Here is a 15017-nt window from a genome sequence, read left to right on the forward strand (position 1 = left end):
AACTCAGTTTTCTGAGTGGGCTACAGTCACACAGTTGCAAGTTATCTCACACATAAATCTTGGCTTGGAAAGCTTTCAATAACTGCCAGAAATATGAGTATGCTGGATCATCCCAATCCCAGCTAAGATGCTCAAAAAGTTCGAGAGTCTTGAGCTGCTCACTCAGGCTGCTGTGGCCCAAGTTTATTTCCAGGTCAATAAGACAAATCATCATCTGTCTATACTTTTTTCCTAATGTCAGAAGGGCTACTTTGCTACACTCATGGGGCTATTTATTGACAGTACCAAGGCTGGAGTTCACAAACATTCCTTTTCATACATTAAACTGAATTTTAATGACCAACAAATTCTTGAGACACTGTCCTCAAAAATACCAGTGAGTATACACAGCACCTTGAGATGAAAGGGACTGTGAGCTGCTCGCCAAGTTTGCCCTGCTTTATTCTACATTCTTACAGAGTAGTTTTACCAGGATCTCATAAACTTCCCATTATCAGGGAGGTTGTGTCCTCAGAGACACGGCACATAGGATGATTAACTGTTCCTCTCTCCCAGCAGTGGTGAAGGACCAACTCCCCAGTCTATTTCTTGGGCAATGGCAGGAGAGCATGGAAACAGCCCAGCAAGCAGGAACAAGCATCCGTGAGCCATCATCCATCCCTCTCATACGATGTCAGAGTTGTAAACTTTATTTTCCAGTCAGATAATTTAGAAAAAGGCTCTTTCAAAAGCAGAGTTTGGATGTTAGCTCTACCAGACAGCTCTGGAAGTAGGGACTGTCAGTTTGCACCTATTGAGACTTATATCAGTCCCATGGCCGCTACCGTCCATCCACCCTCCAGTGTTTTATGTGTTGGTAAGTGGTGGGTACAGCAGAGGAGATGAATGCACTGATAAGCTGGAGACATGTCTTCTCGAGTGGTTCTCAGCAAGTAAATGGCTGAGCAGGGAACAGAAATGAGCTTTATTGTGTCCAGTTGTGCCCTTTAACTGCCATTTCTCTACTCCAATAAACACACGATGCAGCCACCAGGAAGGATTTGTGGGTGGTCATCTAGTTAAGAAATGCCAGAAAAGAGGAAGCCTAGACTATAGCCTGATAAAAAATGTGACCTCTGTGCCTTCTCTGTCATTCAGACCACTGCCCTAAGGGTTATTTAGGGGGTAATTACAATTAGATGCTAGAACCTCCTTAGCAACTACCAGCTGCTGTCTTTTGTGCTCTTTATGGAGCAGCTCCCAGAAGTGAAGCATTGACCAGTCTCTGGCTGCAGTGCCCATGAGGGTACCACATACTGCTTATCTGAGGTTCAGCTGGCTTTAGAGCACAGACTCTGCATCAGCCAGCAGGTAAACAAGCAAATCCTTGCTCTCACTGGAAACAGGTTGCTTTTCAACAAGGAATTGTTAAAATCCTGCCTCTCTCTGCAGGGAGAATCTGCTTTAAGATACAGCACAGAACAGCTTGCCTGTGTGTTTATCACACTTAACCAAACACAAAGCAACACAAGCTGGAAGGAAGTTGTTTTACACTTACCAGCAGCATTGATATTTTCCTCACAGGAGTACCAGATCCCAGTGTGGAAATACCTGAAAAGGAAGCGGTCATCTCCCGTCTCCCAGCTGTAATGGACCACATTCTGGTTTGTCTCATTTGCAGTCTCATTCCCGCTGTAGTTGAGGCAGTTTGTCTTCTTCTCTTTCCCACAGCTCGGCTTGGGGACCCTCTGTGTCCCCTCACACCAGTGGGTCGTGATAAAAGCTGTTGTAGAGAAGAGGAGAGCCATCAGATTCAGACTCACTGCTAGCAGGGCTCTGCATCTTCGATTTGTCTTCATGGTAAATCCGCCCTCCCTCCCCCTCCTGCTGAGAGAAGAAGTCAAAGGCTTTTGTTTTATTTGGGAGGGGGGGGATTCAAAGCCTCTCACGATTCAGAATCCTGTTTTCCAGGCATCAAAACTCTCTGCTCCTTCCAATCTATTGTTGTAGCAGTGAAGGAAACGCTGCAGCCAGACTCCCATTCTTCTCTTCACTTGAAATCCTGCCTTTGTACGTTAAAGGAGCAGCTGCAGGCGCGGGAGTGCGGCCGTCCTCTTGCAGTCGGTGTGCTTCGGCGCGCTGACAGGATCAGAGAGGGTCTGTCTCATAAAGAGCACCAAGAGCAAGTGAACATCTGCTCGGGTACCACACATGATCCCAAGGGGCTCCGCAGCCTCCTCCACTGGGAGACACCTGCAGGCTGCGGGACTCGCTGTCCTCTGCTCCCCTAGGATGAGGCAGGAGAAACTCAGCGGGAGGCAGGCGGCAGGGACAGCTGCTGCCTGCTACCTCCGTCCTCGGCAGACCTCGGGGACCACTGCAGCGTGCTGACGGCTGAGTTGGTCTGAGGGGAGGCGTCACTTCTTAATTGCAAAAAGAATCACTGTTTGGAGCTGCGAAATACATTTTTAATATATCAGAGAGTAGAGATTTGTCCAGGAAGAAAAGGGATGAAGTGGTGCTTTGGCTTTTCTGCTCTGATCTAGCAAGTAGAGTATCAGGGGTTTGATTCTGCTGTCAGCTTACCAGTGTAATTCTCTGTCTCTAGGGGCTTGCTCTGGAAGCCAGCGGAGCCCCAGAGGAATTTAGATTTGAAAGTGTGTAATGAGTAAACCCTATGTCTTTAACAATACCAAGTGGAGCCTCTTTCTCAGGCTTTCATTTCCAGACACAGCCCACACAGATGTTCAGTTTGAAGTGGGTCTGTGGGACATTTTGTAGGTCCTGGTTTGTGCAGATGGAGAGAACTAATCAGAGCAAACCCTGGCCTTTACTTGCCAGATGGCAATGTTGTGAGAGAAGGTAGCACTGCATAATACCCCATTTCCAAAGAGAAGTGTGTTGTCCCGTCTTGTTGGTTGGCTGACTCATAGAGTTTACGACCTCTTTTCACATTGCTCAGAGCTATCTAGTGAATATTGAGTGCTGTGAGGTGACCAGGGCAGCTGATAGTGGTGATGGTAAAATCTGTAAGACCTTGTATCCAAGCACTGAGATCGGCCACATTTGTCACCCTACAGTTCTGTGTCCTTAGTAGATGAATGCAACCTTCTGTGGTGAGGAAGTTGCACACACCTCCTGGGCTTTGGACTGAGTGATATTTCCTTTCAGTCTTGTTTGGGCTCTCTGCAAGGGCTGCGGGAATGCTTGTGTAAATAACCATTCAGCCACACAGGCTCATACTAATAGATGGGACAATGCTCTCATCTCACACGCTGTGATCTCTTAAGTCAGCACATTGACTCAACATGGAAAGCTCGTCCTACACCTTAGTGCCCACAGACATGAAATGTGATGGTCGTTTTTTCAGCTCCTTGAAGAAAACCAGGAAGGACCAGGTGGAGCTCCTCCTTAACAAGCTAGCACATGAGTCTTTGGGGACCCATTACCCTTCACAGGTAGCCATAGGACTCTCTACTACACCACTTGTTGATGCCTGTTCTGCATGTCTGGTTCCAACTGTCTATGAGATTTTCAGTATTTATACAGACTTACTTGGCTTTAGCCATTTTATAAACAAACTAGAAAGTTGCTAGAAAATGCTGTGCTGTGAGAACAATTGTGATGACAACTTTGCAAGTCTAGTGAAATAGCTTTATACTGCAAATACTTCCCTACCTAAGTGGCCTTCATTTTGCCCACTTCTGCCTGTACATGATGACTACTACCTCATCAGTGCCAGATTTTTCCAGTGGCCTGTGCTAGCGGAGTGCCTTTGTGCACAGTGTTCCTCATCCTGTTGTAATTTAGAGGATCACAGAATTATTGCTTCAATTATTTTCATGTTGCAGGACATTCCATTTAGAAATGCATTTGTACGTTTCTGTGTTTCTCAGGTGTATCTGCCTGATTAGAGAAATAAACAATGCAATTTAAACTATGACAGAATGCCTTCACAAGAAAGGTGCACCCTTCTTCAGGATTATCTTTCAAGTATCTGTCAGTATCTGAATCATCACACTTTCCCAAGTGTGAATACAGGTCTTTACAGGTCTTTTCTCACAGATCTTCTCTACTACTCTGTGGCTTGTGTTTTCTGGTCCCAGCACCAACTTCCGCACACTCTGTTTCTTCCTGTGCCCATCTCCCTGAGGGACAGGCATCAAGAGTTAGGTTATCTGTGATGTTTTTGTCCTAAATACTTCCAATATTTTGTTTTTACTCCTAATCCTAACAAATATTTCTATTTCTGTTCCTCCTTATCTTCTTCATTGTTTTTTTTCAGGCTCACAGGGCTCTTGAAAACAGAGATGGTGAGAGTATATAGATATAGACAGAGATAAAGATATATAAAGAAAAGCAAAATAAAGCAGAAATTAGGTTGCTTTTGTGATACAGAGCTTTTAAAATCTTAATAATGTAAAAATATTCAGCACAAAATAAAGTGTGCTCAGAGTCGGGGATTTTTTTTAACACGAATTGTTTTCTTTTTCCTAACAGAAGTCAGATTTTTTTAATTATTAGATTCCTCTGACTGTATATGCTGGGATTACTTGAAAAGAAGAAACTAGTCTGTGCTATACTCATGCTGTAATGCTCCAATGATTTCTCTTTATATAATCTCTGTTTATCAGATTTGTGTATAAAAATGGAAAGAACATACATATGTTGCAGAAGGCAGTTCAGATGCCTGGATTAAGTTGTATTTATGTGGTATTATCTTTAATAGTAAAGCAGAAGTGTTTGAATGCTATAGAGAAGTAGGCTTCGTACTGTGGCTAAAAGAACCTTTAAAATCCTTTTTGCAGCAATAGCTTTTCTCTGATGTTGTGAGAAAAACTACCTTCCTGAGTTATAGCTAAATCCCTTTTCCTTTACTATTTCTTATAGGATCAGTGTAAATTGTTATTACTCAGTATTTACTCAAGTACAAAAAGAATTTGACCCAGAGGATTTAAAATAATGATAGCATTTGCAAAAGAATCCTTTCCATCAGGCTGTGTTTTTCACTAGTGGGAAACAGGAGCAAAATTGACTGAAATGAGAAGCCCAACTTTTGTGTCCTCTGGTGATGACGATGAGGGACATGGTGGGTTTAGTCTGGTTGTTTATTTGATACCAGCAGTGTCAATGGCGTGAGATTATATACTGGTTTTAAATCAACATTGAAAAAAACCTATAGCTTTCCTTTAAGTTCTCATTTCTTCCAAATTTGTCCTTCTGGGCTTCCTTATGTGTTTGTATTGTCTTTATCAGCTGTCACTGGTCTAGGGTTACCAGTTCCTCCTTCCAGCTTAGGTTGGACCTCTCCTGGTAGCTCATCTTTGCTTTCCTCAGCACCACAGAGCTACAGAATCCACTTGTTTAGTTCATTTGACTTGTGAATCATTTGAAATCTCCTTTTCTAGCCAGAATTTTCCTCCTTTGACATAGAGATCTGCATTGCTCATCTTTTCCTTGTTCTCTTACTTTGGTAAATATGAACTGTGGTGTGCCTCCAATATGCTTTCCCTGTCCCTACTCTATCTGGCAAAATGACAATCTTTTCCTTACCTTAGTCACTCAGTCAACAGGATTGATTGACTTTTCTATTTGGAGAAGATGGTTAGGATCGAAATGCTCTTACAGGCTTCCCTCAGATCACTACCATGTATGTTAGTCAACTGCACAGTCTTCTTTACATTCACATCTAGGCTACCTTTTGCTGTTTCCACCTAATTTTTTATGTTTTTCTCAGAACTCTGACCCAAAGTAGTCTGTGATCAGCAGCGATGCCAGCACTCTGAGCCCACAGGCTGAGCTGTACAATCCTGTTGATCTAAGAGGTGCCGCTGAGAGACATTACTGATTTTTTTTACATAAATTAAGCCTTCAGCAAATGGACAGTCCCACTAGGGTGTATTTGAAGGTGGGCTGAATATTGATACCATATGAAATCTTGGGTTTCAGTTTAACTTTTGAATTGAACTGTGTCTTTCATGCACTTTGCTTGTGGGTATTGAGTCAAGCACAAGAAGATTGCTCAGGAAATTCTTCCTGTTCCTTAACTGCCCAGGCAAAAAATGGTTTCTGACAGTACTGTAGCAAAGACCTTTAGCAGTCTTGACAGAAAGGAAAGCAATAAAACAAACTGTTGGTTCTCCTGTATGTCTTTCTCATAATAATTTCCTTGGCCCAGTGGCACTGGTTAGTAGACAAGACGTTCCTAACTGCCCTCTTCAGAGTAGCTGGTTTGGATATTTTAAGCAGTTTGTTAGTGTTGCCCATCCTTTCCTGAACACCAGGACTGTGCCACTCAAAGACTATAGGCATCTTTCTTCTGATAACAAATGGGATCTCTGCAGCTCTCTGATTTGCAGTCTGTACCAAACAGAGTTATATTAATCATCCAGGACTGCTCTCTGTGTAAAAACTGGGTGGTCCATATATTTGTAATAGGACTGGGATGATTAAAATTTGAACTTATCTGGTGTCTGCATTTAATTCTTTCAGCAGCTGTTGGAAAGGAAGGGAGATGAAAAGAAGTGACAGGCCTGAGTCACGTTATAAATCATGTCTAGGAGAGCTGACTGGCTGAGATGCCTGAAAAGGCAATCCAAAAGCTCATGACTGAGCAAGTAAGATATTCCCAGGACCATTCCAAATGGGCCATTTGCATGTGTCCACATATTCTAGGGGTGAATAAAATGTAATGGTATCCTACTTTTAACCCTGAATTAGAAATTTTTCTGTCTTGGAGTTAGAAGAATTATTTCCTCACAATCAAGATGTATACAATTGGATTGGATTAAGATTAATTAATATTCATAACTTTTGTTAAGGCTAACTTTGCTCAGATATGTATGAGTTATTACAAGAAGTTACAGGCCCACTTAAGAAGAACCCTAGAAGCAGAATTCACATTCTTTATTGATACAATTAAAGCATTCTTGCACATCAAAGCCTTAATGGCAGCATGTGAGCTCACAGACTCCTTGGCCTGGCAAAATAGTAGCCCCAAAACAAAGGTAGCCACAATAAACACAGCAATGCTGAGAAATGTCGAAGTGCTCATTCCACAAACATGCTCTTTTAGAACCCAGACATCTGATTTCCACATTCATATGCAGTTACATATTGTCATATCCCACTGTGCCTTTGGAGGTTCCTAATCCATTAATTACACATGAATTTGTTTATATAACTTCTAGTTTTTGAAACATTGCTAGGGTTACACTGTAGCTATGATAGCTGATCAAAATCTATTGAAATCATATAGATTTCAGAAACATCCTAGCCCTTGTGGCAAAGCAACCAAATTTAAGATGGATTTGATTAAAATTTGACTTCTTCTTCTGAATATATTCAAGCTCTGAAATAGCATTTTAACTTCTCTCAGATATCACCTTGTCCTTCCTTTGATTTTCCTTCCATTATCAATATATTTTAAGAGACAGAATCTAGAATGTTTAAATGACCATAGTTTTCAGTTCCTGCCTGGCAAAGCCATAAAATAAGTACATTTAATGTCATTTATGTGAAGACTAATGTTGCTAATTTGTATGTCCATGTATTTTATTCCCATAATTAGGATTCAGCCATATGCCCAGGCATGGTAGGTGGTATGATTTGGCAATGAGATTTTAGTTCAAATAGGAGTGGCCAGGTAGATTTGTTTGAGCAAGGTCTGTATCCTGGGGTTTATGTTTCTGTATAGTCTCTGCAGAAATTGTAACCTGTACAGAATGCATTTGGGAAAGTAGACTTTAGTGGAGCAGACCAGGAGAAGCTACTTTTGAAGAGGGTTGGCTTTTTGATGGGGCCAGTATGACTCACAGAGAAGGAGTGTACATTCTGTCACTGAAGGCAGTTCTGAGCCAATGGATCAAGAGCCCCGATCCTGTACTCCTGATTCCAAGAAGTGTTGCTGGCTCAGAGACAAATGGAAGCAGAGTGGGGACCCCAAGGGTGAGGCAAAGTTTGGCAACCACAGGAAGGCAGGACAATCAGGTTGGCTCTAGAAGCTGAATCTGAATTTTACAATATACTGCATTCGGTCTACATTAAGACAGAACTACAGAACATGGAAAATTTATACACACAGCAAGAGGATTTTAAACATTTTGGTGCCAAATCTCAAGATTTGAGCTGAAGTCTTTCCCCCGGAAAAGCATCAAAAGTAAAAATCAATAGTAAAAGCAAACCAGAGAGGAAAAGATATCTCTTCACGGAAAAGCTAGATAATTGCAATAACTGTTCCAAGTGGAAGAGAAAAGGTCAACAGGCGGATGACAGGCTGGTGCACAGAAAGCTTGTGCCTAGCAGGGAACAATATTTTACAGTGCATTGGAAGAAAAATGAATGATTATGCAGAAGTGACTAAGAAAATGCCAAACTGTATGAACAATAAAAGAACATGAGAAAGTCTGGGTAAGACCATCCCATAAAGACACACAGTGATAGGAAAAGACATCCTCTAAACTGCAGGACATTTGAGACACCACCAAACTCAGCAGAGTCATGGGAACAATGTCAAAATTAACAATGAAGTTGTACCAGATGGCAGAAGAGGGAGTCAAGGCCAGGACTTGGCAAAAAAAGGGAAAATGTTAGCCATGATCCTGTCTGAATAGCAGCAGGAGGGATGAGATATATGAGCAACCTGGAGGACAAGCAAGACACTACTTAACAGAATGAAAGCGCAGAAGTTAACAGATAGAGATTACCTGCGTAAAGGAATTGTATCTAAAAAGTGGGTGGTAAACTTGAAGACCACAATGTGTTAAAACGTATAGAGCTGCAACTGGTTTGTATCAAAGACCACTTTCACAGGACTATATGAACTCTCTGGCCTCAGCAGGCGGACAAAATGAAAGAGCAATTGTTCAAAGGAAAAATGCAATTCATCTTCTGAGAACTTAAATGAGACTGAAGTTGCAGAAGGGAAAAAGTTCAGCAGTAGCATAAGGACTGCTTGCTCAGCTCAGGAGCCTGGGGTTTTATTTCCAGGCTCACAGCTGATCATGAATATTTACTTTTTCCAGCCACTTCCTGGACTGAGTTTTGGATGGGGAAAAGTCCTTTCTATTTGCAGTTTTCTGCAAGGCCTCAGTTAGGCAACAGTTCACCTCTCCATTTAGCCTCTAAGATTGTATGCATCTTTGAAGAGATCCCAGTTTTCTCCACCATGTGCTCTAGTGGTAGTCTCCAAACCATTCAGTTTTCACAGAAATCTATTATTCTGCATATGCTAACATAACACCCATAACACAAGATGGACTGCATAACTGGATATAGAGCATTCAGTTAAAATAGTTCTGTCAAATTTGTATTATATATTTGTGGTTGGAAGGCTGTCTGAAGGTCTTTTGATACTCTCAACTCCAATCTAACGTCAAACCTAGATCAAAATTACTGGAGGCCTCCACACATTCAGTATTATGCCCATTCTAATGCAAAAGTACTTCTGTCCATACATAAGGAGACATTTTTACACCATGAGGACAGCCAAGAAGGTAAACAGGTTGCCAAGAGAGGTTGTCGTTTCCGGTTTTGGAGATTTCCAAGCCCAGAGTGAATAAAGCCCTGAGCAGCCTTGTCTGACACAAGAGCTGGCCCTGCTCTGAGCAGGAGGTTGGACTAGAGAACTTCTGAAAATTCTTCCAACCTGGATTATCCTAGTATCCTGGGATCATACAAGGAGTTATGCACCACAGCTAGTATTCAAACCTGCCACTTACACACAGGAACTCCAGACTGAATATTGAAGTAATTTATCCATTTTGTTCCTCATGAACATGTGTTCCAAGCACATCCACTTCTGAAAGATAATTCTTCTTTCAGGCATAAAGAATCAGCACAGGAACCTTCATAAACTCCTTCACAGTAACCAGAGTTACAGATTTAGTCTGTTTTTCTGCCATTGCTGTAACTCCCCAGAGAGCTCCTTTGATACGTGATCATCTGTTGGCCCTGTAGACTCCCTGGCAAGCATCCTATTTCTAGGATCTATTATTAGTTTAGAAGGTTGCAGAAAGTCATATCTCAAATTCTTTTTGTCCTGATTTATCGTATGTTTACATTTAATCAGACAGAAACTGTGATCCCTCCTTTTTTTCTCATTTGGTCACGACTTCAGGTTTTTGAAGGATGCCGTATTGCTTGTACTATTAACCCTCACTTTGTTATTCCACCATGCCAACATGTCTCTTCTCTTCCTAAAGTCTTTTCTGGCAGGTGGAATGCATTTACTTTAAGCCTCTGCTATGTCTTTAAATAGGCCTCATGCTCTTGATTCAGATGTCTGATAAAAAAAATAAAGTATAATGTGAAAATAGAATGAAAGCATTCAAATGCTGTTAATGTCCCAGAGGAAAAGGAAGACAGAAGGCCTTCAGCTTGCTTGTAGAGGAGGTTGCTAAACCTCCTGGGTTCAGTAGCTGGAGGGCCTGTGTTCAAAGCCAGCTCTGACGTGGTGCACCCACCTCCCTTGGGATCAGGCTGCTATGTGAGAGGACTGTAAAAATCCTTACCAGGATCTCCCCTTTGTTGGGAACTGCCTTTGAGCTCAAGGCCTGCCCCTTGGTCGTTGCCAGAGCCATGCTGTAGCTCTCTCTGTGACTGGCCATGTTTGATGTCCCAGTCCTGATCTACCAGCCTTATCACTGCAGACCTGTCCAGTGATTGGGCCTGCCCCTGGTGATTGTCCTCAAACCTTCTTGTGTAGGACTGGCAATGCTTCCACTGTGGGGCCAGCTCACCTCACCTTGCAGAGTCATCACTTTCCTCCTGGGTCCATGGTGAGTGATGATAGGCTCTGGGGTGGCACAGCAGACTCTGGTGTAGGCTAAGTCAGTCCATAACATCACATAACAGACACAGCAGGCAAGTTCAGGCTGGCAATTTCCTCTTTTCTCTACTTCATTCTAGTGCTGAAGATCTGCAAAGCAAGTACAAGCTCCTGTCAAACCTTGCACTGGGACGGAAGGCTGTAGGGGTGCACAGGATGTCTTTGAGGTAGGAGCATTGCCTGCTGGCCTGCACCACATGAGCGTGTCCTTGGCTGTTAATGAAGGTCTGCGTTGATCCCGAGCTATTCACGAACATTAAGCTCCTCAGAAGTAGCCATTTCTGTAGTAATATCTAAATTATAGCCCATATGCTGAATGAGACCAAATTAGGGCTCCATATATAGTATTTATCTGGGCAATTTCACTTAACCATGCCAGCTTTTAATTCATTTTATACCCTGATTTAGTAATTCCTGAAATTCTTAATATTTCCATTTATTAAGAAGACTACAAGAGATCTAAGCCGAGTAATTTTCTGTTTCTGCAGTTTTTTACTTAAATAGCAACAGAATCATATGCACATAAAGATGTTTATTGTTTAAAGAGGTTATCTGCAGTGATTTAAATGTTCATTATCTTTGTAGCACTTCATTTACAGGACACAGTATCGTCTTCACAAGAAATTGAACCAGTTCGTAGTCAAAGTAGTGATTTTGTAAGCAAAAAGGTAACTGCTAAAGAGATGAAACATGCTGTAGCAATGCAGAAAATACTTAGAATGGTAATCTATTAAACTAAAATATCAGTTTGGACAGTGAAATGCTGGACTGTATATTAATATCAGCTCTTAAAAGTTGCAAACAGTAAGGAAATATACTTCACAGGAAAAATCAGGCTATATTCCAGCCAGTTAGTGTCACGGAACAGATAACTGAATTCCTTGCTTTCTTGTCAACCCAGTAATATCAGGTAACTTTCTTTAAATGTTCAAGTAATCAACAATCTTTTTGCTGTTACGCATTTAATAGACAAAACCATTTTTTTCTTAGAAAGTCAGCCTTACCAGCATGTCTTCTGTTCTTACAAAGTCTTCAGGAAAAAGTTGGTTTTTTTGATTCACATCCCACAGGTTACATGCAGCACAGAAACAAAATTCACTAAAAAGGTGATGCAGATTTGTGCTTTATTTTCATGTAACACTTTTCAAGGAAAAAAGAAGTATATTTTTAGAGAAATTGAGCCACATCAATGAAAAGTAACAGAGCGAAGTTCATCAGTACACATTGCTCCTCACTGCAGTTACTTGTCTGGTCCTTTTTTGAAAGGTAGTATCATGGTTGTGGGAGCAAAATCAGTTATCAAAGGCAGCCATTGCCATGACTGCTAAGGCACAATTAGCTCTTATGATACACAGAAACCAAAGAGAGTGACTGATGGCAGCTGCCTATGCCAATGCCACTGTGCTACTATATTTGTGGATGGCAAAGGAATTGCTCTTGTCCTGTACCATGATTTTCAGGTTTAACTAAACACAGTATATACTTCAAAGTGAGAAGCTTTCCAAAGATTTTCAATGAGCATCTCAAATTTGGCTTTAAGTCTCCACAGATGCAAACTGGAATATCCTGATGCAAATTGAATATGGTCTTGCTAAGATGGCAGCAATCAGACAATTCTCTTCTGTCTCCCTATGGTAAGAGTTTTTTCAGGTGTTTCTTTTGTTTAACATTGAGCAGATTTGTACAACAGTTTAACTGCTTCATTGGCAATGAGGAAAGGCATAAAATCTGTTATTGCAAGTGAGAAAGAAACATATGCTTAATATGCAGCTGGAAAATATGCATCAAAATAATTTTAAAAAGCCCTTCACATCCAAGAGCTCTGTCTTTTTCTGCTTTCCTGCATTTCCCTGAACAATTGCTGGTATTGCCATAATGCAACAATGTCAGGGTGGAAGAGACAGGAGGAACTGCTGAGGCTTCTCAGAGCAATAGCCAGGACAGTTTCCTGCATGGCAAGATCTCTGCGTGGCACACTAGAAACCAAGACACTGACCTCATCCAAATCAAAGGGGAACAAAGAAGGATAAATATGAGGCACAGGACCTCCCTAAATGAACTTTACCACCAAGGCCTCTATAATGGGGAGCTTTGCCTTGAAAATTTGAGCGCTGAGCAACACCATTCAAGGAAATGTTTGACAAAGAGCCCATATCCCTGCAGTGGAGCACACTTCTGTGCTGACTGCCCTTCTTGCCAAATCATTGCTCTCCACTGCCTGGTGCCAGAATCAGCCAGTCACTGTTTGACTACCACTGCAGCCACCCCAACTTGGTTCGGGGGGGCGCAAGGCCTGCTGGGACCCTCAGCACTTGTCATACCAGTCCATGCACATGCCCTTCTCCTCTTTGCTCCCAGTTCTTCTCCTTGTCTGGACTCACCATCTATGGGTGTTTGCAGCTAGGTATTTCTTAATGAATTATCAACAACTAAGACAATCAACAATGAATTTTCAATGCTTAGACTTGCATGGATTTTTCTCATCCTATAATTTGCTACAGATTCAACAGTACCAAGCTCACTTTTTAACACCAAAGCATCGTATTCTAATATTGACCAGACAGAAGCTAGCGAGAGAGGAATAAAACAAGCAAGTGGGCTGCATCACGAAAGTGAGGTGCTAGACAGGGAGGCATGAACTGCCTTAACAGGAGAACATTGAGGTACAATAGTCCCGAGTAACTTCTACTTTTTTACAGTGCTTTGTTGCCACCTGATGGCCTGATGCAAGAATGCAAGAATGAAATTTAAAAAGGCACATTCTTTAAGAAAGAGATGTCTTGCATTTCATTAGCTCTACTGATAACTTTTAAAAAAGCTTCTCAGCTCAAAGCCTTTTCATAAGTCTCTGCTTCACAGGTAATAGATTACTTTTCTTCGAAGTGACAGCCATAATTGCACTATATGCAACAACTATATTTTATTTGTATTTAGAAGGAATTTCTCCTTGCTATTTTTTTCAATTTCCTTCCTAAAGGTGACAAGATATCTGGACTATGATGCTGCCATCAGGCCTGAAATGGCCACTAACATGGTAATGCTGGGATGCTTGATCCATCCATCCTGATATTCCCCCACTAGCCATGATAAACACTCCAGTTACCCCTCACACTGGCCCTCCTGACCACAGAAGCAGGTTTGCATGTGTGACCTAGTCAGTATCCTGCTTCAGGTGGAGTGTTGAACCGCAGGGGTGCCCAACAGACACCCTGGAGAATCCTGACCACAAGATTTGCACATCTTTTTGTCTCTTTTCCTATTTCTTTTCCTGTATCTTGAGCATATCTTTCTCTGTCTTTTCCTTACCTTTCTCCACTTCAATCTCCTCTCATTTAAACAACTCAGCCCTGATTATCTTCTTCCTAAAGGCCCTAGCTTTCCTTCATGCATATCCAGCTTTCATATTTTTCACAGCCTTGCCTAGGTGATGTTAGACCTATATAGTATTAGCAATACTGCTCGTCTTGCAAACATCTGCTCTCCTAAGGGTCCTCAAAGCTCTCTCCAACCATCTTTGAAGTATGGCTGTTTCTCACATCACTTCCTGCTGAGCATTGATGAAACCCAGCCATCGCTCATGGCACCATCTGTAAGGTTTTTTTGGTGCTATATGTTGTTATCTGTCACATGCAGCATATTATTATGTTGTGTCCGGTCACTGTCAACATCCTTTACAATGAGTGTAACCTCAGGTTAGGGCTTGCAGTCCCAAAAGCAATTTTTCCCCCTGCTCATTCCAGCTAGCTTGGCCATGTCAGAAGCTATTACTGGTTGCTTAATTTCCTTTAAAAATACTGAGGCACAAATACTGAGGCTGAAATGGTTTGGAACTAAGGGACTGGACTTTACATTTATTGCTCTGGTGAAATCCTGGTGCCTGAAGGGTGAGCTCTGTCTTGGGACCATCAATGTGGCTGACAGAGGTAAAGAGAACATGAGTTAACTCATGTCTGGTCATGGGTATTGATATGAAGGGAAAGTATAGAAACTGGTAGTTGTCACCTGTGACTTTTACTTGTTTTTTATGTAGATGGATGAGGACCAGAGCAGGTCATATGCTCAACATACACAACACCTTTGGCTTGCAGCAGCTTTTAGACACAATGAAAGCAATGTTACTTATTGGCACTCTGAGGAAAGTGGCTGGGGCACAATCTGACAGCTCTGCTTAGAAGATCTGTTCCCACAGGCTGTTTTTTCCTGGGATGCC

At 41.9% G+C, this 15017-nt stretch overlaps 1 pseudogene; it reads right to left on the reverse strand.

Moving 5' to 3' along the window:
* Positions 1-1469: 1469 nt before the first annotated feature.
* On the reverse strand, positions 1470-1838 carry LOC104546470 (annotated as a pseudogene).
* Between the last annotated feature and the right edge of the window lie 13179 nt (positions 1839-15017).

The sequence above is a fragment of the Mesitornis unicolor genome, unplaced genomic scaffold (genome assembly GCF_000695765.1).
Source record: "Mesitornis unicolor isolate BGI_N332 unplaced genomic scaffold, ASM69576v1 scaffold17009, whole genome shotgun sequence".
Lineage (NCBI taxonomy): Eukaryota > Metazoa > Chordata > Aves > Mesitornithiformes > Mesitornithidae > Mesitornis > Mesitornis unicolor.